Genomic DNA, 27,175 nt, shown 5'->3' on the forward strand with positions numbered 1-27,175 from the left:
AATAAATGTGTTATGCTTCACTGAATATCCGCCAGATGGCGCATGGAAGGACTTTATCTAAAAGCCGGACCAAGTACTGTACAACGAAGAATTGTATATAATTACTTAGTCTAAAACAATATTGTTCCCAATGCTGAAGCAACCATAAATTTTATTTTGTTTTACAACAGATCTTTCATGATGAATGTGTGTATATGTGCTTCATATAATTTTTCACAATGATGAAATGAGATGCCCAAATTCGTGCTTTAAAAGTTTCTTATATAGTATTTGTCATGTCTTAACAGGGACAAAACAGTGAAAGACATGGCAATGCCTTGGTTTAAATGGTGTTGAAATTAATTTAATTTCCTGATAGTAGGCTATCTGATAGTGTTAACTATGCGAATGTCCTGATTCGTGAATATGCCAACATATCTTATTTAAAACATAAAAATGTGTCGACATCATCAGAAGACATAAATGAACAATATATATATATATATATATATATATATATATATATATATATATATATATTATCATAGTAAGTAAATATTATTTTATGAACACAAAGTTATTCGGGCTTTTTATAATAATTATCATATTTGCTGTTTGTGTTCAGCATTGAATAATTATTTCATACATTATTTAACCACGACTGGAAATAATAATAATGTGATGTAATTGTGAATTCATGACTGAAATAAAGCAGTTTGTCTTTTTGTACTCACTTCTCACCTTTTATGTAGGTCTGCTCGGACTTATTAATTCGTTTTAAACCCCTCAAAAATGTGTGTGTATACAGCCCAAAACCTCCATCAGTTATTAACAATAGCATCTATTTAGAAAAAATGCCCCAGTGATTTCGGAGCTTCAGGAAATCTCCCGGCGCTCTGCGCATAACACCGGACCAACTCATGTCGGAAAGAATTTATAAACGGTTTCTGACCGTGGGCTATTGTTTTTGTACTTATAATATTATTTAATTTAATTTAAATGAGGTTTGGGCTCAGGACTTCGACTCAGGCATCGTGATTCTCCTCTTTAATTTACTCCATAGTTTTAATCAGCGCTCAGCCGCACGCATAGTGTTTTCCAGAGCGCACCGGCAGAAGTAGACTAATGATTATAAACGCGTCGGGAAAACAGCAAGCAGACTGACTCTAACCATTTAAAAAAACGTTTGCGTTTATTTTCTGACGCGCTCAAGATCACCAAAAACAATACAGAGCAGCGCAGCTTATTTGCTTTTAAACATTTACAAAATCAAAATGTTTTTTCGTTACTGTGAGTGCGCTTAAATAACAGTTGAGTCTTATAAAGGCATGTAGTCTTATATAGTTTTATTATATAGTTTTTGCACATTAATCTGAGTCCTCATCTGTTACGTTTTTGAGGACAATAGTTTTTTCAGCCTGTCACGGCGTGCGCCCAAATCAATATCGCTCCTCATGAATTCTTGCTCCTCAATTTTGTACATGAATTTAACTTAAACAGCATTTTTCTATAAACATTAGTAACTTACTCGAGCACACGACTCCAGCATCATCACCATGTCCAGTCCTCTTTTCCAAATCCTCTGTGTGAGCACTGATCTATGTAGCTCTCAGTTCCAGTACACTGAACATCATCCAGCCAGGTTGGTTCACTTCCCTGACCAAAGCGGGCATTATGAGGAGCACTGACTGCTTTACTACACCCAAGCTGTCTACACACCACCTCTGCATTCTTTAAGTCCCAGGAATGATCACACACTGTTCCGCACAGGGCTTTGTGCCGAATCTCCACTCGACCACAACAGTTACTCGTACCATTCACCAGTCTGATCTCATTATAAACTGATTTATTACATAAAAAAGTTAATTATATTTTGGCAGTTTTGCTTATGAGAAGAAAAGTAAAATAATCTTAAAAGTTAAACTATAAACAGGGTGTAGTCAAGTGTAACAATGTAGAGTAACTGATATTTTCACTATATTGCCAAAAGTATCTGCTCTTCTGCCTTCACATGTATGTGAACTTAAGTTCAATTCAATTCAATTTTATTTGTATAGCGCTTTTAACAATTGCCATTGTCCAAAAGCAGCTTTACCATCAAAATAATTATTTAAGTTTGTATGGAATTTTAATGTGTATGAATCAAAATGGTCAGATAGTCCCTGGTGAGCAAGCCGAGGGCGACAAGTAACATCCAATTTTTAATCCATAGGGCTTAATATGGCCATCCCTTTGCAGCTTCAACAGCTTTAACTCTTCTGAAAAAGTTTTTCACAAGGTTTAGGAGTGTGTTCATGGGAATTTTTCAACCTTTTTTTCAGAAGGCATTTGTGAGGTCAGAAACTGATGTTGGACGAGAAGACCTGGCTTGAAGTCTCTGCTCTAAATAATCCCAAAGATTTTCTACCAGGTTGAGGTCAGGACTCTGAGCAGGCCAGTCACGTTATTCCACACCAAACTCGCTCATCCATATCTTTATAGACCTTGCATTGTGCATGGATGTGCAGTCATGTTTGAACAGGAAGGGGCCGTCCCCAAATGTTCACACAAAGCAGCTACTCGGCCATGGAAACCCATTCCATAAAGCCCTCTACACACTGTTCTTAAGTTAATCTGAAGGCCACATAAGGTTGGGGGGCTGTAGCTATTGACTCTGCAGAAAGTTGGCAACTTCTCTGCACTATTTTTTTCTAAGGTATTCTAATTTCCCTCATCTAATTTATTACACTTTTATTACTCTTTTAAAACGACGAAAAGCAACTGTAGGTAAGACAAAGCAATTTCCCTCTAGGATTAATAAAGTCCTTTGAATCTTAATTCTATGCGTGTTAGCATCCGCTGACCCTGCTCTGTGATTTTACCTGGCCTACCACTTCATGGCTGAGTTGCTGCCATTTACACTTGTTTCCACTTTGTTATAATAGCACTAACAGTTGACTGTGTAATATTTAGTAGTGAGGAAATTTTATGACTCAACTTATTGCACAGGTGGCATTCTAACACGGTACCACACTGGAATTCACTGAGCTCCTGAGAGTGACGCATTCTTTCACAAATGTTTGTAGAAGCAGTCTGAATGCCTAAGTGCTTGTTTTTATACACCTGTAACCATGAAAGTGATTGGAGCACTTGAATTCAATGATTTGGATCGGTGAGTGATTTTTTTTTTTTGGCAATTTAGTTTTAGTAGAACAACATTTTAACCCACTTATTCACCCATCACTGAGTAACAGCATTAATGTTCATGTCTATATAAAGCTATTTACAGTGGTGTGAAAAACTGTTTGCCCCCTTCCTGATTTCTTATTCTTTTGCATGTTTGTCACACTTACAGTAAATGTTTCTGCTCATCAAAAACCGTTAACTATTAGTCAAAGATAACATAATTGAACACAAAAGGCAGTTTTTAAATGAAGGTTTACGTTATTAAGGGAGAAAAAACTCCAAACCTACATGGCCCTGTGTGAAAAAGTGATTGCCCCCCTTGTTAAAAAATAACTTAACTGTGGTTTATCACACCTGAGTTCAATTTCTGTGATCACCCCCAGGCCTGATTACTGCCACACCTGTTTCAATCAAGAAATCACTTAAATAGGAGCTACCTGACACAGAGAAGTAGAACAAAATCACCTCAAAAGCTAGACATCATGCCAAGATCCAAAGAAATTCAGGAACATATGAAAACGAAAGTAATTGAGATCTATCAGTCTGGTAAAGGTTATAAAGCCATTTCTAAAGCTTTGGGACTCCAGCGAACCACAGTGAGAGCCATTATCCACAAATGGCAAAAACATGGAACAGTGGTGAACCTTTCCAGGAGTGGCCGGCCGACCAAAATTACCCCAAGAGCGCAGAGACAACTCATCCGAGAGGCCACAAAAGACCCCAGGACAACATCTAAAGAACTGCAGGCCTCACTTGCCTCAATTAAGGTCAGCGTTCACGACTCCACCATAAGAAAGAAAACTGGGCAAAAACGGCCTGCATGGCAGATTTCCAAGGAAAACATTTTTAAGCAAAAAGAACATTAAGGCTCGTCTCAATTTTGCTAAAAATAAAAAAACATCTCAATGATTGCCAAGACTTTGGGGAAAATACCTTGTGGACCGACGAGACAAAAGTTTAACTTTTTGGAAGGTACAACACGTTACATCTGGAGTGAAAGTAACACAGCATTTCAGAAAAAAAACATCATACCAACAGTAAAATATGGTGGTGGTAGTGTGATGGTCTGGGGTTGTTTTGCTGCTTCAGGACCTGGAAGGCTTGCTGTGATAGATGGAACCATGAATTCTACTGTCTACCAAAAAATCCTGAAGGAGAATGTCCGGCTATCTGTTCGTCAACTCCAGCTGAAGCGATCTTGGGTGCTGCAGCAGGACAATGACCCAAAACACACCAGCAAATCCACCTCTGAATGGCTAAAGATAAACAAAATGAAGACTTTGGAGTGGCCTAGTCAAAGTCCTGACCTGAATCCTATTGAGATGTTGTGGCATGACCTTAAAAAGGCGGTTCATGCTAGAAAACCCTCAAATAAAGCTGAATTACAACAATTCTGCAAAGATGAGTGGGCCAAAATTCCTCCAGAGCGCTGTAAAAGACTTGTTGCAAGTTATCGCAAACGCTTAATTGCAGTTATTGCTGCTAAGGGTGGCCCAACCAGTTATTAGGTTCAGGGGGCAATTACTTTTTCACACAGGGCCATGTAGGTTTGGATTTTTTTCTCCCTAAATAATAAAAACCATCATTTAAAATCTGCATTTTGTGTTTACTTGTGTTATCTTTGACTAATAGTTAAATGTGTTTGATGATCAGAAACATTTTGTGTGACAAACATGCAAAAGAATAAAAAATCAGGAAGGGGGCAAATAGTTTTTCACACCACTGTACATGATATATGAATTATAGATAATAACTGGCAGCTATTCAAACAGCTTAAATAAATAGTTAGTTAGCCAGCCAGAATAATATCCTCTCTGCTCTTACCCACAGTGATGGTAATGGAGCTGCTCCTGGATGATGTGGAGGCACTTTCCCTGTGTGTGTAGTCACAAGTGTACTGGCCCTGAAATGATTCATCTACACTCAGACTAAATGTTGTTTTAGTCTCTGCAGTTTGCTTCTTTATTAATGTCCCAGTTTTATATAAACTAAAGTCTACAGAGATGCATGTTGGTCTGGGTGTGGAACATCTGAACTGAAGGACTTCTCCAGGTGAGACCACAGAGTTTGAGGATATCCGAGTCAGTGTGGGAGTCTGTAAATCTTATAATAAATAAATGTATTTATTAATTTTGTACATAAATTAAACTTAAATAGCATTTTGCTATAAACATTGGTAACTTACTTAAGCACACGACTCCAGCATCTTCATGATGTTCACAGTTCTCTATTCCAAATCCTCTGTGTGAGCACTGATCTATGTAGCTCTCAGTTCCAGTACACTGAACATCATCCAGCCAGGTTGGTTCACTTCCCTGACCAAAGCGGGCATTATGAGGAGCGCTGACTGCTTTACCACATCCAAGCTGTCTACACACCACCTCTGCATCCTTTAAGTCCCAGTCATCATCACACACTGTTCCCCACTGTGCGTTGTTCTGGATCTCCACTCGACCACAACAGTTACTCGCACCATTCACCAGCCTGATCTCTTTATAAGAATCTAAATATGAAAACAGTTGAAAAAACACTCAAATAATAATTAATTAAATACATTAAATAATTAATTTATATATCAAAGCTATATACAACCTAGAATTTTTTCTGCAGATATACAGTACATGAAATAAGACAAAATCCTTTTTGGGTCATTGCACAGAACCAAAAATTTTGCCAAAAATTATATGTTGCACCCTTGAGCAATTCTATGCAAATATGTCCATGAAATACATTGATACAACTCAATTTGTGTATTATTTGTTCACTTGTTTTTTCAATATAAATCGAAATATAAAAAAATAGAAAACCATTTTCTTTTTTTTTTGTTTCCTAAACCAAAATAGAAAAAAAGGTATAATAGCTTGTTTTTTGATTTTCAATTTTATACACAAATCAAAAATACCAAACACTTTCCATTTGATTTTTTTTCATTGGACACAAAAAGCATGACTCAATCATGACATAAGTTTTTACTTGTTTAGTTTAACTGTCATTTTTATTTATTTTTTTTGGATAAGATTAAAGGATATTTAAAGAAGGCAAATGTTTAAACCTCTGATGAGCTCCACACAATCATAGCAATATGACAAAATATTCATGTTAAATAAATAACATAAGAATGCATGATTTCCTAATATTCATGATTATGTAGGCTAAATGTTTTATGATATTTATTTTTACTATTATTATTATTATTATTATTATTATTATTATTATTATTATGTGGATCTAAAAAATATTTAATTTAAGAGTGTCCTCTGTCTAATGCCCTAAGCTGTGTACTGTTCACAATACAGGGAAACCTTGGATTATGAACATAATTCGTTCCGGAAGCAGGCTCATATTTCAAAACACTCGTAAATCAAAGCAAATTTTCCCATAAGAAATAATGGAAACTCATGGAAAAATACATAAAAATAATCAATATAAAATATAAAGAAAAAAATAAACCTTTGCACTATACCTTTAAAAAAAAGGTAAAATAAATCCTGTGTTTCCATTTATGTGCACAGTCGCTCTGTGTGTGTGTGTGTGTGTGTGTGTGTGTGTGAGAGACTAAAGTAAGAGGAGAGGAGAAAAATCCCCTCTCCCAATTCTCATTTTACACAGTAAATCTTTCTCCTCTCTTTTTTGGAATCACTGCGTGAAGTAAAAAAAAAAAAAAAACCTGCACTTTACCTTTGAAAAGTATTGTGACAGAGCAGTGTTTCTGTATAGAGCAGAGAGAGTGTGTGTGTGTGAGAAGGTAAGAGGAGGAGGGGTGTATGTAGGGGGGCAGGGTGTCCAATGACGCACACAGACACACAACAACAGGCTGAAACAGAGAGAGAGAAAATGTATTTTTAATCTCTCTAATGAAACTTGCTTTTGATTTATTTATCACGCGCGCTGTACACACCTACATACAAACACAAAATAAAATAAAAGATTAGATTAGATTAGATTAGATTCAACTTTATTGTCATTACACATGTACAAGTACAAGGCAGAAATGCAGTTTAGGTCTAACCAGAAGTGCAATTAGCAGAAAGTGCAGGATAAAGGTGTAACTTCTAAGTACACTTAAAAGGGATATGTGCAGGGAGAAGCTATGGGTAACTATTACAGAAGGATATTATACAGATTGCTGGTAACTATACTTATAAATTAAACAGTGGATGAGCCGTATACACAAGTTGTTATTAACTGTAGAAAGAAATTTACAAATAGATATGAACATAATATACAGGTTGTTATTCTCTATAGACAGGAATTTACAAGTAGACATGTACAGGTATATATGAACATAATGTACAGGAATTTACAAGTAGACATGTTCGAGTATATACTCAGTCAGAAGTTTAAAAATATATGGTGCATGGATATTTGTATTTTCAAACAGGTATGTACAGTGTAGTGCAGTCCATATTAAATAGTGTAAAGTGTAAATAGTGTAATGGGAAGAGTATAGCTGTGTGTGAAGGGTGGGCAGGTGTCAGTGGGGAGCAGAGTTCAATAAGAAAACAGCTCTGGGAAAAATAGCTGTTCCTCAGTCTGCTGGTTCTTGACCTGGCACACCTAAAGCGCCTACCAGAAGGCAGGAGAGAAAACAGTTTGTGGGCAGGGTGAGAGTAATCCTTAAGAATACTGCATGCTCAACGCACACAGTGTTTCCTTTGAATGTCCTCAATGGCTGGAAGTGGAGTCCTTATAATACGCTGGGCAGTTTTCACCACCTGCTGCAGTGCCTTATGCACAGCAACAGAGCAGCTTCCGTACCAAACTGTGACACAGCTGGTTAGGATGCTTTCTATTGGGCAGCAATAGAAGATTACCAGAGTAGTTGAGGACAGCTGGTTCTTCTTAAGTGTTCTCAAAAGGAATAGGCGCTGGTAAGCCTTCTTGACCAGGCTAGAGGTGTTATTGGACCAGGATAGGTTCTCCGAAATGTGGGTCCCCAGGAACTTAAAGGATGAGACAACCATCTCGTTGATGTGAATGGGTTCATGTGATGTGGGTTCATCAACCTCTTCTTCCTTTCCTGAAGTCCACAATGAGCTCCTTAGTCCTTGGTGTTAAGGAGCAGATTATTGTTCGTGCACCAAGTGGCCAGGTGCTTGAACTCCTCTCTGTAGGCAGACTCATCGTTGTTGCTGATCAGGCCGATCAACGTAGTATCGTCTGCAAACTTGATGATGTTGTTAGATCCATACACAGGTTTGCAGTCGTGGGTGAAGAGGAAGTAAAGGAAGGGGCTTAGCACACAGCCCTGTGGTACGCCAGTGTTGAGCGTGATGGTAGGGGAGCAGAGTTGGCCTGACCTAACATGCTGGGGTCTGTTGGTCAAAAAGTCCGTAATCCAATTACAAAGTGAGGTGTTAATGTCCAGATCTCTAAGTTTGGTAATTAACTTAGAGGTTAAAACAGTATTAAAAGCTGAGCTAAAGTTAACAAACAACAGTCGTGCATAGGTGTTTATATTGTCCAAATGTATAAGTACAAAGTGCAGCGCTATGGAGACTGCATCATCTGTGCTCCTGTTGACACGGTAAGCCAACTGGTGTGGGTCTAGTGAGGATTGAAAAGGGTCCTTCAGGTGTGTCAGGGCCAACCTTCAAGATGTTTTACACACACAGATTTGGTCACAGTGTTATAGTTAACAGTACACACATGCACAGATGTTGATTATACCAGTGAGAGACGAGCACTAAGACCCAGCAGGGGGGACAATTACTCACAATTCTGCAGTGCAAGAGAGAAAATCCGTTGGCTCAGTTGTGATCACGTGACGCTCGGCGTCAAAACAAGAAGCGCATGCATGACACATAATACTCAGTACTCGTAAACCAAGGCTTGTTCTTTTTCAAGTCAAAATCTATTAAAAATCTTTTCTCGTTACTCGTAATCCGAGGTTCCACTGTAATCTATTGTAGCGTTTTTACGCCGGAAAGAATGCTGGAGAGACGAGTGAGCTTATTTGCTGCCCAATGCAATGGCTGGGAGTACTTTATTTGGCACACAGCAGGTATGGCATGAGCAGCACCTTCACTCAGAAACCTCATCCAATTCAGCTTCAGCCTGAACCAGAGCACATTTCACACGTCACACCCCCACACACACAAACAGGGCCAAAGCCACTAACCCAAACACCTTTCCCCATCATGGTGAACACACCGACATCCCCGCAAGGCATGCTGGTCGCCAGCCGCCGCCCCGCCCACACCACACTGCCCCTCACCCGAGCTGTGACCGTCCCCGGTCACCACGACGAACTTTGTTTTGGAGGCGTGGCGGCGGTCGGCGCTGGCGGCGGTCGGCGCTGGCGGTGGGAACCCCGGCGTCCTTTGGCAGGTGAGGGATGAACGCGAACAAAGTCCTGAGGCGGTCCGGCCTCCACAGAGTTCGATGTTTCCCCGGCGTGCGGTCCCGGTGGAGCAAAACTCGTGCCCGCCCTGCCAACCGCACCCGGTAGATGACATCGGAAAGCTGAGCTATTACCGTACAGGGGCCCACCCAGTGAGACACACGCCCGGCCGAGAGCCCCCTCCTCCTCCTTCCGGAGGAACACACCCACATAGCCCCATAGGTGCCCCCACCCGAAAGTCTTGCAGCGGTGCCCGCGAGCGCTGGGTGGGGCTCTTCTGCCTGGCGATGAGCGGTTCACAGTTCAGCTGTGAGACCGGCAGAGCGACTGCGGGTGACGCTCTGGGTGACGCAGTAACACGGCTGCACGCTGGCTCGGACGGCTGATCACCACCGGAGGGCCTGGAGGACTGCACGGGGGGAACGTCCTGCGTCGAGGGTTCTACGTCGACACGGCGCTCCACTCAAATTCAAATTCAAATTTTATTTGTCACATACACAGTCATACACAGTACGAAATGTAGTGAAATGCTTACACGACCGCCAGTGACCTTAAAAAGAGAATTAAAACTTAAGTAATAAATATCAATAGAAGAAATATGATAAAAAAATTTAAATAAAAATTTAACTAGAAAAAATAGAACCTGAAAATAGAAATATATTGTATACATAGAACTATAATTTTGTGCAAGTATGCATAGGAAAAGTGACTGTGCAATGGTTATTAAAGTGACTTTGTGTAATGGTCCAGAATGTAAACGTGAACATGTAGTGTAGATGTGATGTGCGTGGAGTTGTCCATAGTGTCCATGGATGTATAAAGATTGATTGATTGATTTTGAGAATTGTGAAAATATTGTGTTAGTTTTGCCTAGTGGTGTGGTTGAGAGACCTTATCGCCTGCGGGAAGAAGCTCCTCCTCAGTCTCTCTGTGTTGGCCCTCAGGGAGCGGAATCGCTTCCCAGACTGCAACAGAGTAAACAGTCCATTGTTGGGATGGCTGAGGTCCTTCACGACCTTCCTGGCCTTGGTCCAGCACCGCTTGGTGTAGATTGAGTGCAGGTCAGGGAGCTCGATGCGGATGATGCGCTCAGCTGATCGCACCACCCTCTGTAGAGCTCGTCTGTCCTGCATGGTGCTGTTCCCGAACCAGGTCGTGATGTTTCCCGTCAGGATGCTGTCTATGGTGCAGGAGTAGAAATTCCTGAGCACCTTGGAGGGCAGTCTAAAGTCTCTCAAGCGTCTGAGGTGGTACAGACGCTGCCGGGCCTTTTTTACCACGGTGTTGATGTGACAGGACCATGTCAGGTCCTGCGTGATGTGAACACCGAGGTATCTGAAGCTATCCACTCTCTCCACTGGGCTCCTGCTGATGATGGGGGTCTGGTAGTTCCTCTCCTGCTTTGTACTGAAGTCCACTATCAGCTCCTTTGTCTTGCTGACGTTCAGGAGGAGATTGTTTCTCTGGCACCAGTTCTCCAGATTTCCAACCTCCTCCAGGTAGGCCGTCTCATCGTTGTTGGTGATCAGGCCCACCACGACAGTGTCGTCAGCAAACTTGATGACGGTGGTGGAGTTGGTAGTGGCCACGCAGTCAGAGGTGTACAGAGAGTACAGCAGGGGGCTCAGAACACAACCCTGGGGGGCTCCAGTACTGAGAGTGATAGAGGCTGATCCCATCCTTACTGCCTGTGGTCTGCCAGTCAGAAAATTGGAGATCCACTGACACATGGATGAGCTAAGTCCCAGGTGCTCCAGCTTGGTGGTGAGTGTGGAGGGAATTATGGTATTAAATGCAGAGCTGTAGTCGATGAAGAGCATTTTCACATAATTCCCCCTCCGAGTGTCCAGGTGAGTGAGAGATGTGTGGAGGAGATGTGAGATTGCATCATCCGTGGAACGGTTTGGACGGTATGCAAACTGTAGTGGGTCCAGTGTGTCTGGTAGTGAAGAAATGATGAAGTCTCTGACCAGGCGTTCAAAGCACTTCATCACTACTGAAGTGAGGGCTACAGGGCGATAATCATTGAGGGGAGCAGGATGAGGTTTCTTTGGGACTGGAACAATAATGGACTCTTTGAAGCATGTGGGGATCACCGACTGAGATAAAGAGATGTTGAATATCTCAGTGAACACAGGTGCTAGCTGGTCTGCGCAGGCTCTGAGAATACGGCCTGAGATGCCGTCTGGTCCTGCTGCTTTCCTGGTGTTCACTCTCTTGAAGGCTCTTCTCACGTCATGCTCGGTGATGATGAACGCGCTTCCGGTGCTGGCAGTGACTTCCTGTCTGCAGCCGTTAGCGCCGCTAGCATTAGCATCGCTAGCGTCTTTAGCTGCAGCCTCGAAGCGAGCATAGAAAGTGTTCAGCTCGTCTGCCAGAGACACGTCTGCGTTTATCATACCGGATGTTGGTGCTTTATAATCCGTTATTGTCCTTAATCCCTGCCACAGGCTCCTAGAGTCACTCTGTTGGAGTTGTGACTCTAGTTTCCTCCCGTAGCGCTGCTTCGCCTCTTTCACCGCCTTCCGGACGCTGTATGACGCAGCCTTGTATGGTTCCATGTCCCCCGACGCGAGCCCCGTGTTGTAGGCAGCGGTGCGAGATTTCAGAGCGTCGCGGATGGTTTTATCCACCCACGGCTTCTGGTTGGGAATCGTTTTAATAGTCTTTTTCTCCACGGTATCATCCGCTAGTTTCTCAATGAATCCCACAACCGCTTCCGTAAACATGCTGACGTCACCATCGGAGCTGTTTCTGAACATGTCCCAGTCTGCGTCATCGAGTGCGTCCTGTAACGCGGCCACCGATTGGTCCGTCCAGCGCGCGACCTCCCTCTGAACCGGAACTTCCTGTTTCAGCCTTTGTTTGTATTTTGGCATGAGGAAGCTGGCGGCGTGGTCGGATTTACCAAACGGAGGGCGAGATTGTGCCTTGTAGCCGTCCTTGACTGTGGTGTAGCAATGATCCAGTGTCCTTTCGCCCCTGGTGGGGCAGGTGATATGCTGATAAAAGTTTGGCGCTGCACGTTTGAGGTTGGCACTGTTAAAGTCCCCCGCCACAATAAGCGCAGCGTCCCGGTGTTGTGTTTGTTGCTGTGTGAGTGCCTCATGCAGCTCGCATAAGGCAGTGTCCGTGTCCGCTTGTGGTGGAATATAAACGGCGCTGATTATGACCGATGTAAACTCCCGAGGAAGGTAAAAAGGACGACACATGATGGACAGTAGCTCCAGATTTGGTGTGCAGGAGCGTGTGAGAGGAATAACGCTCGCGCTGTTGCACCAGCTGCTGTTCACCATTAAACACACGCCGCCTCCCCTTGATTTCCCCGAGTCCCGCGTCCTGTCCATGCGGTGAACCGAGAAGAACTCGGCCGGCTGGATGGCGTGGTCCGGCACCGCTGGGTTCAGCCATGTTTCGGTGAAGCAGAGGAGATTGCAGTCCCGTATGTCTCTCTGGAACTTTATCCTGGCCCTGAGGTCATCGAGCTTGTTTTCCAGTGACTGGACGTTGGCGAGCAGGATGCTAGGCAGAGGTGTGCGGTGTGCACGAGCTCTCAGCCTGTTCCTGACGCCGGCTCGTTTTCCTCGAGGCCGCCGCTTCGCGTCGCGTCCTTTGTTTTCCCTCAGGATCTCACTCGGCCAGCTCGGATCCGGAGTTAAAAACGTCGAATTGTGAGTACATTGTATACCAATAGAAACAAGAGTGTCTCTATCATAACTAATGTACTCCATGGTGGTAATTTGACTGGTTTTAAAACGGTAAAAACTAACTTAAAGAACAAAAATAAAGAAAATCTGGTCGGAGCAGTCGTGACGGCAGCCGACCTCACCGGCGCCATCTTGGTACTCGCTCGCAGTACCGGCTCGGTCTGCTACTGGAAGTTCCGCCCCCCGGGTGTGTGCTGCTAACCTGTCCGGATGTGGTTTGGGTCCAAGCAACCTGGCTACCCTGAAGTTACCACGCAGAGTTCCGCTGGACAGGTTTAGCACCGCACCCCATCTACCCAAAATGTCCAACCCCAAAACGCAGTCCTCCTTGACATTCCCCACAACGAACCCGTGGGAATAAGTCCGTCCACCCACCTGGACTCGCGCTGTGTGACACGCCCTTACCTTCACGTAGCCCCCAGCAACGGTGCAGATGTTGAAGGCAGGATCAGGCTGTCCGAAAACACGCTTGCTTTGCTCCAGTAATCCAGAGCGCAGCAGCAAAACAGTGGAGCCGGTGTCCACGAGCGCCCGCAGTAAGACGCCATCCAGCACACACCAGTTGACGTGGTGTGCTCGCGCTACCTCCGTCAGGAAAGCGCTTCTTCTGCGCGAGTAGTCGCTCCGCTACTCGGCGGCCCGCTTGGATTTTCAGAAGGTCCTCCGTTGTGCGCTCGAACCCGTTACTCTCCATCCCACTTCTGACACCAATGTAGCGTTTTTACGCCGGAAAGAATGCTGGAGAGACGAGTGAGCTTATTTGCTGCCCAATGCAATGGCTGGGAGTACTTTATTAGGCACACAGCAGGTATGGCATGAGCAGCACCTTCACTCAGGAACCTACATCCAATTCAGCTTCAGCCTGAACCAGAGCACATTTCACACGTCACACCCCCCCCCACACAAACAGGGCCGAAGCCACTAACCCAAACACCTTTCCCCTATATGGTGAACACACCAACATCCCCGCAAGGCATGCTGGTCGCCAGCCGCCGCCCCGCCCACGCCACACTATTTTGTATTGCCACAATTGGTTATAGGCAATGGAATCAATATTTAAACAAGGTATTTTGGTGTAATATTTTTCATTTATTTACTTCATTAGGAATAAGACTTTAATTGTAATGACAAAGAAAAAAAAGAAAGAAATAGAAAGAAAAGCAAAGACAGATAAGTGCACAGAAAGAGTACAGCAGAGTAAAGAAAACAGCAGCTTCACAAAAAAAAAAAATTAATAATGGAAGTCTATATAAGCGAGAAAAAAATGTGTTTAGATGATAATGAGATTGTCCCTGTGGAGCGAGCCAAGGGTGTTGGCGGTGGTGGCAAGAGAAAACTCTGATCTGACCAAGAAACCTTAAAGAGGAACCAGACTATGCAACTAGCATTTAATGCTAGATGTTAGACTGTTCTTGCTACACAGATTTGAATCCCATAATTGCGGATAAGTCTTTCAAACTGCTGTGCTATTAGAACTTTGATTAAAAGTCTTCAGTGACACTTAACATCGTTTCTTTGCAGAATCCTTTTGCACCCCTTCAATAAAGACGCCCAGTCACTCGACTAAGTGCACCTTTCATAAATACATACATATATATATACACTTACTGGCGTAATGTGCAATCAATGAAGCTTGGCCACCAGGCTGGCCAAATTAAGCCATGTGCCTCCAACACTAAATTGTGTTTAGCACAAACAATTTACAGCTCATTTTGCGGGTTCTTGCCCTCTCTGGTGTGAATTACAGCATTATTCAAGATCATTCACGCCTCTTCACATATGGCCTTTCTAAACAAATGTGTCTCAGAAAATTTAAATGAAGATATTGTTTTCTGTGAATATATGAGCAGGAATGTTTAAAATATCTTTTGTGGCTTTATTTATATATATTTATTTTTTAAAGAGTTAAGCATAACTGTTATTTTCTTTAAAACACAAACTATTACATATATGTTGCTCACATGTTGTAGCAGGTGCTGAATACAGTGTAATGAGACATTAGCTCAGGGGCCCCAAAACACGCTCAGACCCCAGAGTGTTTTAAGGTAATCGGATTTAAGTGTGTATTTTGACTTGGCCACTCCAAAACCTTAATTTTGCTTTTATAGCCATTTAGATGTGGACTGTTTTGGATCATTGTCCTCCTGCATAACCCAAGTGCCCTCGAGGTCACGAAAAGATGGCCAGACACACTTCTTTAGGAATTTTGGTTAGAATGCAAAGTTTATGGTTTCACCAATATGGCAATTCGTCCAGGTGCTGAAGCTGCAAAGCACACTACCATGTGTGACTGTTGGTTTGATGTTCTTTTTATGAAGCACTGTGTAAGTTTTACACCCGATGTAACAAGATGCACACCTTCCAAATGTTCATCTTTTTTCTTATCAATCCACCTAATATTTTCCCAAATGTTTTGGGAATAAACAAGATATTTATTTGCAAATGTGAAACAAGCATTTGTGTTTTTGTTCAGCAGTGGCTTTCACCTTGGATGCCATTTTTGCCACCAGTTTCTTTCTTCTTGTTGATTCATGAACACTGACCTTGACTGAGGCGGGTGAGGCCTGCAGTTCTTTAGATGTTAGATGTTGTTCCCTTTCCAAGCTACACTCAATGCTACGAGAAAGCGCTATGGGAAACGTTTCGTCATGACCGATTGTGAAGCACGTGTGTGCCAAACATGCAAAAAATTTTGGCATATACAACCTCGGTCACCTGGAGATAAATAGGCATGAACCGAAAACATTCTCAGATCTTTTCGTCTTCAGGATCCGCTTTGTGAGTGTGCGTGTGTGCAAGCACGTTTTTAAAAAGGAAAGCGAAAATAGGAAGTGTTTTATTACTCACCAGAAAGATGGCAGAGTTAGAAACGAGTCCGTCCCTCCATGTAGAAGAATATCTCGCAGAGGGCGATCTCCACGCTTTCTGTTTTCATGTTTGGGGGAAGAGCATGCTATCTTGGGCTTGAGGGAGCAGGTACTGTAAGTATTGTGACTTTCTCCCAATTAAAGTTCCTCGCACTCAATGATGGCCCCTCCCCCTGGTGGCGACCTCCATGAGTTAACTCTTTCATGGAATAAGCTGTATTTATCTCGTGTTTTTGTGCTATTGACATAGATTTGTTCCAATGTCATTTATGAAAGCGCGGTCCTTTATGATGGTGTCCCAGATCAGAGAGACGCTTGCGGGCTGGGAGCTCATCCTCCCGGAAAAAATCCCCACTCCCCACCAAGCGTGTAGGCTAACATCTTCACTGGTGGGAGGAGAGCCTGCTGCTGTCCTGCACACAAGGGCTTTGCAGGCATACCAGACTGACCTACTGAGAGCTGAGCACTAGCAGGAGGCCGTGGTTCAATCTCCGCCACCACTGATGTTTCAGGGAGCAGCAGTCTCCAGCGAAATATTAGGAAGCTCATCCTCCCGAAAAAAATCCACACTCCCCACCAAGCGTGTAGACTAACATCTTCATTGGTGGGAGGAGAGCCTGCTGCCGCCTGCACACAAGGGCTTTGCAGGCATACCAGACTGACCTACTGAGAGCTGAGCACTAGCAGGAGGCCGTGGTTTAATCTCCGCCACCACTGATGCGAAATATTAGGTGTTCGGTCCCTTCCTCCCATGTTCAGGATGCTGAACATCTAACACACCCACCTAGCCGAAGTGTCAAAATTTCAATGGGTTGGGGGGGGGGGATATCTGCTAATATAACAACCAGTTTACTTCAATACATTGTGGAGTGTAGTTCCATGGTTATAGTTGTGTCTTCCAAATCCCCTATGAGAGCACTGTGTGATGCTGCTTTCACTTCCAGAACACTGAACATTATCCAACCATATTGAACCACTTCCCTGACCAAAGGGAGATTTGATTTGCACCGACAGAATTACCACATCCAAGCTGTCTACACACCACCTGTGCATGACTCATGTCCCAGCCATCATCACACACTGTTCCCCACTGGTTATTATAATAGACTTCCACTCTACAGAAAAAAATTATTATTCCTATGATCTGGATTGTCATTATGTAAAAATGAATAGCCATCACTGTATTGTACAACCATTTAAACCACACAGGAGCACTAGCAGAAATGAATATTAGCAATAAATTCATTGAAACATTTACCTCAAAAGTTTGGCAGTAAACTAAATAGAATGTAAATGGCATTACCCATAAAAAAGCCTCAACTAAACTATCCATAAACAGAAGTAGCTTAAAAACTATGCAGTGATAAAGCGCTCACCCTTTCATCCGGAGATCGCTGGTTCGATCCCCAGGTGATGCTGTTACCTCTCATAGCCGGAGGTCTAGAGAGAACTGATTGGCCGAGCTTTCTCAGAGGGGAGGGATGAGAGGCACTTGCGCTCCCACATTAATCACGGCTCTATAGCCAATCAGGGCTGTGAGCTTGCGCACGCGGAAGGAGCGGCTAGCGCTTTCCTCCAAGTGTGTTACTCCGCTCCTAACAGTGCGTGAGCGAGCAGTTCGAAAAGATGCGGTCGGCTGGCGTCATGTGGTTTGGAGAAAACAAGTGATAGTCTTCGGCCCTCCTGGCTGAATGGTAGTAGTAGCCTTAATGTGGGAACCCCCTAGTGACGGGGAGAAATTGGATACGACTAAATTAGGGAAAAATTTGAAAAAAAAAAAAAGAATGCAAAGCCATCGGCATAAGTAAAAACAACTACATATCATTAGAATATAACTTTTGCTATGAGCTTAGGCAATCCAGGGTTACAGGAAGCCTTGAGACTATCCAGGTAGACCAAGTATGATACACCCTGGACAGGGTGGTAGTCCATTAAAGGGCACAAGCATACACAGTCACTGACATGCTATGAGCACTTTGGAAATGGCAATTAGCCTAACATGTCTTTGGACTTTGGAAGGCTAATGGAGTACCCAGAGAAAAACCATCAAGCACAGGGAGAACATGCAAACTGAAAGCACACACACAAGAAGTGGAAATTTAATCCTCGACTCTGAATATACGAGGCCACAGTACCGACCCCTATGCCACCAGGTGATCCAATCTTTTTAAATTACACTTTTCTCTGCACTATAATAATTTTTTTTTGGAAATATTCAAGCGAGTCAGGACACTTTAACAAATGTAAGACATTATTAAACTTTCTGTTCACTCATTTGCTGATTACTAATGCATTATTTTATAAAAAGCAAATGTAATCCCTGGACACAATCCTGCAACAGCAATTTCAGTTAACATTTTGGACAACTATTACAGTATTATTATGATGCAAGATACAATACCCTAAAGTGTTGCATCACAAAACTTCAGACTGTGTCAAGAGAATAGATAAAGATGTCCACTTTTGCCATCTCTTGTGTGTCCTTGAAAACACCAATCAGATGTTTCAAAATTCTAGGAGTAGTGCTTTCTGTAAAAGGGAGTTCATTCAAAGATTGTTAATCCTACCTACTTTACTCTCAATATTGGCCAATTGTGATTAATCCTTCCTAATATTCCTTTAATAGCTGTAGTTTTGTCACACCTGTACCTCCACAGTCTGGAGGATTAAGATCTGGGTCCCCGGACTACTGAGACGCAGCTTTGTCCCCCCCCCTAGTGTGTCTATGTTGGTATGTCTCCCCAGCACTAATTATGTTTACCTGTGTCTCTCCCCTGTGTTTCTATTTAAGCCAGTCGAACCCGGAAAATCACGTCCGTTCACTGTTGTCGTTATGTTTTTTCGTCAAGTTCAAGGTCGAAACGCCAGACAGCGGGCCTGGAAGCCCTTGTGATTGTCATTTTCCGTTTAAAACTAATCCCTTGTGTTTATGCCTGTATCCGCCTGCAGACCCAGCCTGAGGAGGCTCGGAAGAAGCACGTTTTGGTTGTTTTAGTTCATCTTTTGTGTGTTTTTTGTTAATAAGAAAGAGACATTCTAAAAATAAACAAAAGGCTGTATATTCACCATTCCTGCATTTGCATACTTTGAATCTACAACCAGAACATAAGTTTGTGGCACCTCAGAGGTTTAAAAAAAGAAGTGCTCTTGAGGTTTGGATGAAGTTTAAGCAAGATATGCCTGATCTGTAGAGTAAATTTTTATTATTTTTTTTTTTATGGAAAATTCACTCACCAGCAAACAGAGAAGCTCCAAAAACACTGACTATGGAGAGAAAATAAAGAGGAGGGAATTCATTAAACCAGTTTTGTTTTGTATCAATCTTACATTTAAAATATATTATATTGTTCTGGCAACACAGTCACAACTGAAACAATAGTGTTTCTTTAACTTTTGAAGTTTTGGGCAAAACCTTTGTGCTTCTGCTACACAATGCTCTCAAAACTATAATGTATTTTTAATGAATATGTTGGAAATGTGCAGCCTGGATAATATTTACTATTCACTGTACTTATTGTTCCAGTGCTTTACAAATTTCCTATATGAATATAAATAATGAAAATTACAGGAATCTTTTTTTAAAGCCCCACTTTTTTCTGTACTGTATTGGGTGGTAACAGTAACTGGCTTTATAATGTCATAGATCATTGAATAGCAGTGAGGACAGAACACAGGAAGTCGCTAAGGACAGTGTGAAAAAGTAATGCAATAATATTTTAAGTTATTATGAGTCCAGTATTTACACACACACTATATATATATATATATATATATATATATATCTCAATGTTAAATAGGAGAAATTTGTTACAAATAATTAAAAAGGCAAACAGCAAGGACAAAATAATTACACACACTTCACAATTATAAACAATATCAAGTTAAAGAAAAATGTATTGATAAAAATGTTGAATTTACCTAGCATTAAACAGAGACAAAGTCTTAGCATCCTGGTCCTTAAAGCAGTATTCAGTCTGGTGTCACTCACTGAGTCTACTCCTGCTGTCTACTCAGAATGAAACTCATGAGAACATGTGCGTGATGCTCTTTTTCTATACATTAAAAGAGGCAGAGTTGTTTTGGGGGCCAGTTCCTGTTTCTGTGATCTGTGAAAATGTAATGTTATCATAACTATAGAATAACAAACAAACAATTGTCCAGACTATATTTCCTAAAATTATTAATAATTAAAGCAACATTGGTGAGTATATAATTATATATTATAACAAAGAGACTGATCTGCACCCAGTTTAATGGTTTACTAACAAGAGCAATTATATTGCTGTGGACACAGAAAGTACTTTTATGCTCTTTGTTCAGCCAAAACAACAACAACAAACTGTCAAGTACAGTACATAGCCATGTTTATGCTAAATTTAAGGAACCACACCCCTCGTCTTGGTACTTTAGTCCATCTACCATGGTATCTTAACAGTACACAGAAAGGTGACAAACCAAAACTAACAAAGTTTACTAAGCAGTTATTATGAGCTGATTTAGCACAAGTTGCTTCATCTGCATGTTTTCAATCAGTCAGAAGAACATGCACAGAAACTCTGCACAGACACTAACCAATGCTCAGGATATACTGTAACTAGGAACCCTGGAGTAGTGGATCAGTAATGCAATGATTCACATACAAAAATAGATGGATATATGGCGGAACACCAAGTGTATCATTACCTAATGAGTTTCACCAGGGAATCTATATACAGTATACACTTTCTTTTTTTCACTTTCAAATTTCATTATTATTATTTTTTTTTTGTTTAGTGATTTATTTTCTACATTTTACAACAATACTGGGGATTTCAAAACTATAAAATAACACATATGGAATTAGGTAATTATGTAACAACAAGAAAAACAACAGTTGGTTGTTATTTTAAGACACAGAGGTCAGCCGTTCTGTAATAGTTCTTGCAAGAACAGTATTGTCAAGAGCATTTGCAAAATCCGTCAAACACCATAATAAAACTGGCTTTTACGAAGGCCATTCCAGGAGGGCGAGACCAAAAGCTACCTCTGTAGCAGATGAGAAGTTTATTTAGAGTTAAAGTATCAGCCTGAAAAATGACCAATTAACAGCACCTCAGATTAGAGGCATTATGAAGTCTTTACAGAGCAGAAGTAGCAGAAACATCTCACCATTAACTGTTCAAAGGAGATTAATGCATTTTTGGATGCCTTCAGCATTCATTTACAATGTAGAAAGAAATAAAAATCAGGAACGATCATGGAGTTAGAAAGTGTTCTAAAACTTTTGAACGGTAGTTTATATATACACTGTATATACACTCACCTAAATGCAATTATCTAATCAACCAATCACATGGCAGTTGCTTCAATGCATTTAGAGGTGTGGTCCTGGTCAAGACAATCTTCTGAACTCCAAACTGAATGTCAGAATGGGAAAGAAAGGTGATTTAAGCAATTTTGAGCCTGCCATGGTTGTTGGTGCCAGACGGGCCGGTCTGAGTATTTCACAATCTGATCTGATTTTCACGCACAACCATTTCTAGGGTTTACAAAGAATGGTGTAAAAAGGGAAAAACGTCCAGTATGCGGGTGGGCTAAAATGCCTTGGGCATGCTAGAGGTCAGAGGAGAATGGGCCGACTAATTCAAGCTGATAGAAGAGCAACTTTGACTAAAATAACCACGCGTTACAACCGAGGTATGCAGCAAAGCATTTGTGAAGCCACAACATGCACAACCTTGAGGTGGATGTGCTACAACAGCAGAAAACCCCACCAGGTACCACTCATCTCCACTACAAATTGGAAAAAGAGGCTACAATTTGCAGGAGCTCACCAAAATTGGACAGTTGAAGACTGGAAAAATGTTGCCTGGTCTGATGAGTCTCGATTTCTGTTGAGACATTCAAATGGTAAAGTCAGAATTTGGCGTAAACAGAATGAGAACATATATCCATCATGCCTTGTTATCACTGTGCAGGCTGGTGGTGGTGGTGTAATGGTGTGGGAGATGTTTTCTTGGCACACTTTAGGCCCCTTAGTGCCAATTGGGCATCGTTTAAATGCCATGGGCTACCTGAGCATTGTTCCTGACCTTGTCCATCCCTTTATGACCACCATGTACCCATCCCCAATGGCTACTTTCAGCAGGATAATGCACCATGTCACAAAGCTTAATTTCAAATTGCTTTCTTGAACATGACAATGAGTTCACTGTACTAAAATGGCCCCACAGATCTCAACCCAATAGAGCATCTTTGGGATGTGGTGGAACGGAAGCTTCGTGCCCTGGATGTGCATCCCACAAATCTCCATCAAAATGCTATCCTATCAATATGGGCCAACATTTCTAAAGAATGCTTTCAGCACCTTGTTGAATAATGATGATTAAGGCAGTTCTATAGGCGAAAGGGGGTCAAACACCATATTAGTATGGTGTTCCTAATAATCCTTAAGGTGAGTGTATGTTGTCTTTATATGAGAAACACTAGTTCATTCTCAGTGGCTCAGAGATGCGAATATGAATACATTGCAACATACATAAAACAAATCCCAAAAGCTAGAAAGAAACAAAAACAACAATCACACACTAACACATACGACTCAATCATCATCAACGACTCACAGTAACTCTTACCTGTAGAAAGGTAATCTCGAACACATGCAAACAACACGACTTCATTTAACGTTGTTATGGAATGTGCTAATGTTTTAAGGTGTTCTATGTCCCAGCTCACTATGGGAAATTTAATGTGAAGCTGAAAATGTTCTAGACATCAAAGCAGGGCGAGTCGCAGCTCAACGAGAACAAAGGTGTCTTAAGAAGATGCGCAAAGTTCGGGCGAGAGGAAAAGCTGCAAAATCTGTGGAAAGAGAATCAGCTGACATTTGCAAGGCTGCAGGCAGCAAGGCTAATGTCATTAGCAATGTTCTTCACACCTAAGATGTACTATGTGATGTAATGTCTGTGGTTAACACACTTTTTGAGAGATTGTCAGGCAGTTAGCAAGACAAGCATACTGTATGTATTCTGCTGATTATGTTAAATCTTTTTAGAAGCAGTAGAGAGCAGCTTAGTTCATCAGTATTTACCTTATAAGGTTAGAGCCTGCTAAGTGGTTAGTAGGGTAAGGCTTTTATACCTTAAGTCCTTGGACCAAGGTATAAAAGAGTTCTGTTGTACTTCAGTAATGTTCTTAGGCAGTGTTACCAGGCATTGTTAATTTAAGTTCACAAGGCTTTGTGTTCTTTTATTTTACTTTGAACACTTTGCTTAGTCATACTTATTTACCATATATTGCTTTTCTTTGCTGAAGTTGTAGTTGAAGTTGAGTTCTTTGTGCTCGGGAACAGACGATTCCGGGGACTACATTTCCAAGGACACTTTCTAAGGTGGGTCTTGTGCTGACCTTTACAGAATTTGACACTGGTAATGATTTATCCTTTGCAGATAGATATTTCCTATTTGGGTTTGGGATTAGAAAATGTTTATCAAATGCAACGTGATAACAGGCCGTTCTATAAGAAGACACGCTATCATTAGCTGCAGTATACCATAAGCAACCTAGCCAACATCCTCTACATACCTGGATGACATATGAGTGATGCAATTTGCCAACAAACATATATTCCCCTATTGCCCCATGATAGGACAACCAATTAACCTACTAGCCAATCAAACGTAAGCATAAAACAAATCTAAAAAGCCGAAAAGAAACAAAAACAACAATCACACACTAACACATACGACTCAATCATCAACGACTCGCAGTAACTCTTACCTGTAGAAAGGCAATCTCGAACACATGCAAACAACATGACTTCAATAAACGTTGTTATGGAATGTGCTAATGTTTTAAGGTGTTCTATGTCCCAGCTTACTATGAGAAATGTAATGTGAAGCTGAAAATGCTCTAGACATTAAAGCAGGGCGAGTCGCAGCTCAACAAGAACAAAGGAGATGCGCAAAGTTCGGGCGAGAGGAACTGCTGCAAAATCCTGACATTGCTGCAAAATCTGTGAAAAGAAAATCAGCTGACATTTGCAAGGCTGCAGGCAGCGAAGCTTATGTTTTCAGCGACATTCTTCACACCTAAGATGTACTACTGTATGTGATGTAATGTCTGTGGTTAACGCACTTCTTGAGATATTGTCTGGCAGTTAGCAAGACAAGCATATGTATTCTGCTAATTATGTTAAATCTTTTTAGAAGCAGTGGAGAGCAGCTTAGTTCATCAGTATTTACCTTATAAGGTTAGAGCCTGCTAAGTGGTTAGTAGGGTAAGGCTTTTATACCTTGAGTTCTTGGACCAAGGTATAAAAGAGTTCTGTTGTACTTCAGTAATGTTCTAAGGCAGTGTTACCAGGCATTGTTAATTTAAGTTCACAAGGCTTGTGCTCTTTTATTTTCATTTGAACCCTTTGCTTAGTGATAGATATTTCCTATATGGGTTTGTGATCAGGAAATGTTTATCAAATGAAACGCGATAACGGGCCATTCTATAAGAAGACACGCTATCATAAGCTGCAGTTTACCATAAGCAACCCAGCCAACAAACTCGCCCTCCTGGGATGGCCTACATGAGAGCCAGTTTCATTATGGTGCTTGACGGATTTTGCAAATGCACTTGACAATAGGTCATGTTTTCCCAGACTGCCATGCTTTTCCCCCGCCCCAGGGCCGCCCCTCCCGCTGTCACGGGTGCTATGTGTGGGCTAAAGGTATATAGGCAGAGGTGATCTTGTGGGAAAAGTCTTTAATAAAGAAAAAACGAACATAAATAGAACATAATACATCTACATAAGGGAACTAAGAAACAGCAACACGGGGCATAAGATAAACCAAAAGCTACACAAAACAGGATCTAAACTAACGAGGGCTTCATTAAATAAGAGCTAACCTAAACAATTGCTAAACTAAACTAGGGTTAAGCTAAACAAGGAGGTACACTAAACAAGGAGATGCACTAAACAAGGCTAGACCTGACAGGGAGCTAACACATGGCTAGGAGATACACATGGCTAGGAGCTAACACATGACTAGGAGATACACAAGAAAAAGGCATGACACCAAGAACATGGAAACATAACATCCACTTAACTTAAACAGCATGTTAACACAACAGATGCCAGACAAGGAAACTCAACTGAGACAAACTATTTATAACTAAACTTAATTAGCTAATCTCGGTTCAGGTGTGCTCAGAGGTACACTCTGGGAAATGAAGTTTAAAGGAAAACAAAGGAAACACAGGAAACACAAAATGGAGTCCGAGAGCATGGCGCCCTCTGGTGTTTAACTGTGACATTACCCCCCCTCCAAAGGTGCTACACCGGAGTGCAAAAAAGAAAAAAGAAAAAAGAAAAAAAAAGGAAGGCCAGGGCCAGGACACCGCCCCAAGGTCCTATATCGGCCCTTCCAATAGCGAGGCCGTAAAATGGCCGGATGGTCGCCGGGGCCGGGAGGCGGAGCAGACACTGGGCAGGCGAATCGGGTGGGTAAAGTGAGCATTTGATTGCTGTTGAAGCCCGGCGGCGGAGCAAGAATCACTGAAGTGGAGTCGTCGCCGACTCCGGGCGGCGGATCGAGAAGCACCGGAGCTGGGTCGTCGCCGAGCCCGGGCGGCGGAGTGAAGGAGCACAGGAGCTGGGTCGTTGCTGGGTCCTGGCGGTGGAGCGAGAAGCACTGGCGATGGATCATCGGCGAATCCAGGGCGGCGGAGCGAGGAGCACTGGCGCTGGGATGTCGAAGCAGGGCAGAAGCGGGAGCTCAGCGTTGTTGACGAAGCAGTGCAGATACAAGAGTTTGATGTCGTCAATGTCGACGAAGCAGGGCAGATACAAGAGTTTGATGTCGTCAATGTCGACGAAGCAGGGCAGAGGCAGAAACTCAACGTCGTCGAGGTCAACGCAGATGGGCAGAGGCGGCAGCTCACCGTCAACATCAGGCTGAGGTTCGCCGTCGTCGAGGTCGGCGAAGTAAGGCAGAGGCGGAAGCACGACGTCGTCAACGAGGCAAGGCGGAGGCGGAAGCACGTCGACGCAGAGCAGAGGCTTGCCGTGTTCGAGATTGGTGAAGTAGGGCAGAGGTGGAAGCTCGCCGTCATCGAAATAGCAGTGCGGAGATTGCAGCTCGACGAAGCTGGGCAGAGGCGGATCTGGCTCATGCCTGTCGGGGGGTTCTCGGGGAGATCAGAGCCCTCCACTGGGTTCTCTGGGAGATCAGAGCCTCCTCTGAGCCAGACTGGAGATTTTGGGCCTCCTTTGTCGAGCTGATCGAGCTGGTCCTGGAGGCGTGCACCCAACTCCAGCAGGGTTTGCATGCCCTCCTGATCGTCGATTGCCCAGCACGCATTGATCTGCTGGATAGGCTCTCCAGCCAGCTGTTGGTGCACTCGCCTCTGCTGTTGATGCTTCGCGCTAACACATGACTAGGAGATACACATGGCTAGGAGCTAACACATGACTAGGAGATACACAAGAAAAAGGCATTACACCCACTTAACTTAAACAGCATGCTAACACAACAGATGCCAGACAAAGAAACTCAACTGAGACAAACGATTTATAACTAAACATAATTAGCTAATCTCGGTTTAGGTGTGCTCCCGTCACCTGACTGAGGTACACTCTGGGAAATGAAGTTTAAAGGAAACACAGGAAACACAGGAAACACAAAAGAACACAAAATGGATTCCAGGAGCATGGCGCCCTCTGGTGTTTAACCGTGACACCCGCACACCTGCCTCCAATTCACAACTAATTTCTCCTGGGATTTAAAGAAGTGCAGCACGCCCTTTCGCTGCCGGGTAATTGTGCGCTCTTTAGTCCAGTTCTACACTCAAAAAAAGAAGTTGTTAAATGCACATAATTAAATTATGGAGAAAATTTTCGGCTTTAAAATTAATGGCTTTCTTTCAGCGTTAAGTAATTTTGTTGGCCCAACTTTATGTTCTTAATTTCAGTCAAATAAATTTTATTAGGTTCATTTAACTTATTTACTACAGCTGCGTTTAAAATAATTTAATACTTTTACCATAAATGAATAGCGTTAGTACAACAAATTAAGTTGATCCAACTCAAGTAAATTTAAATTTTAAGCCCTGGTCACCAGAATTCTGTAAAGGAAGGAAACAGA

General features: G+C 42.4%; 1 pseudogene; it reads right to left on the reverse strand.

Annotated features, from left to right (window-relative positions):
* Positions 1 to 25,738, reverse strand: part of LOC128544917 (deleted in malignant brain tumors 1 protein-like) — a 99,030-nt pseudogene extending 73,292 nt beyond the window's left edge.
* Between the last annotated feature and the right edge of the window lie 1,437 nt (positions 25,739 to 27,175).

This window comes from Clarias gariepinus, chromosome 16, assembly GCF_024256425.1.
Source record: "Clarias gariepinus isolate MV-2021 ecotype Netherlands chromosome 16, CGAR_prim_01v2, whole genome shotgun sequence".
In the NCBI taxonomy this organism is placed as follows: Eukaryota; Metazoa; Chordata; class Actinopteri; order Siluriformes; family Clariidae; genus Clarias; species Clarias gariepinus.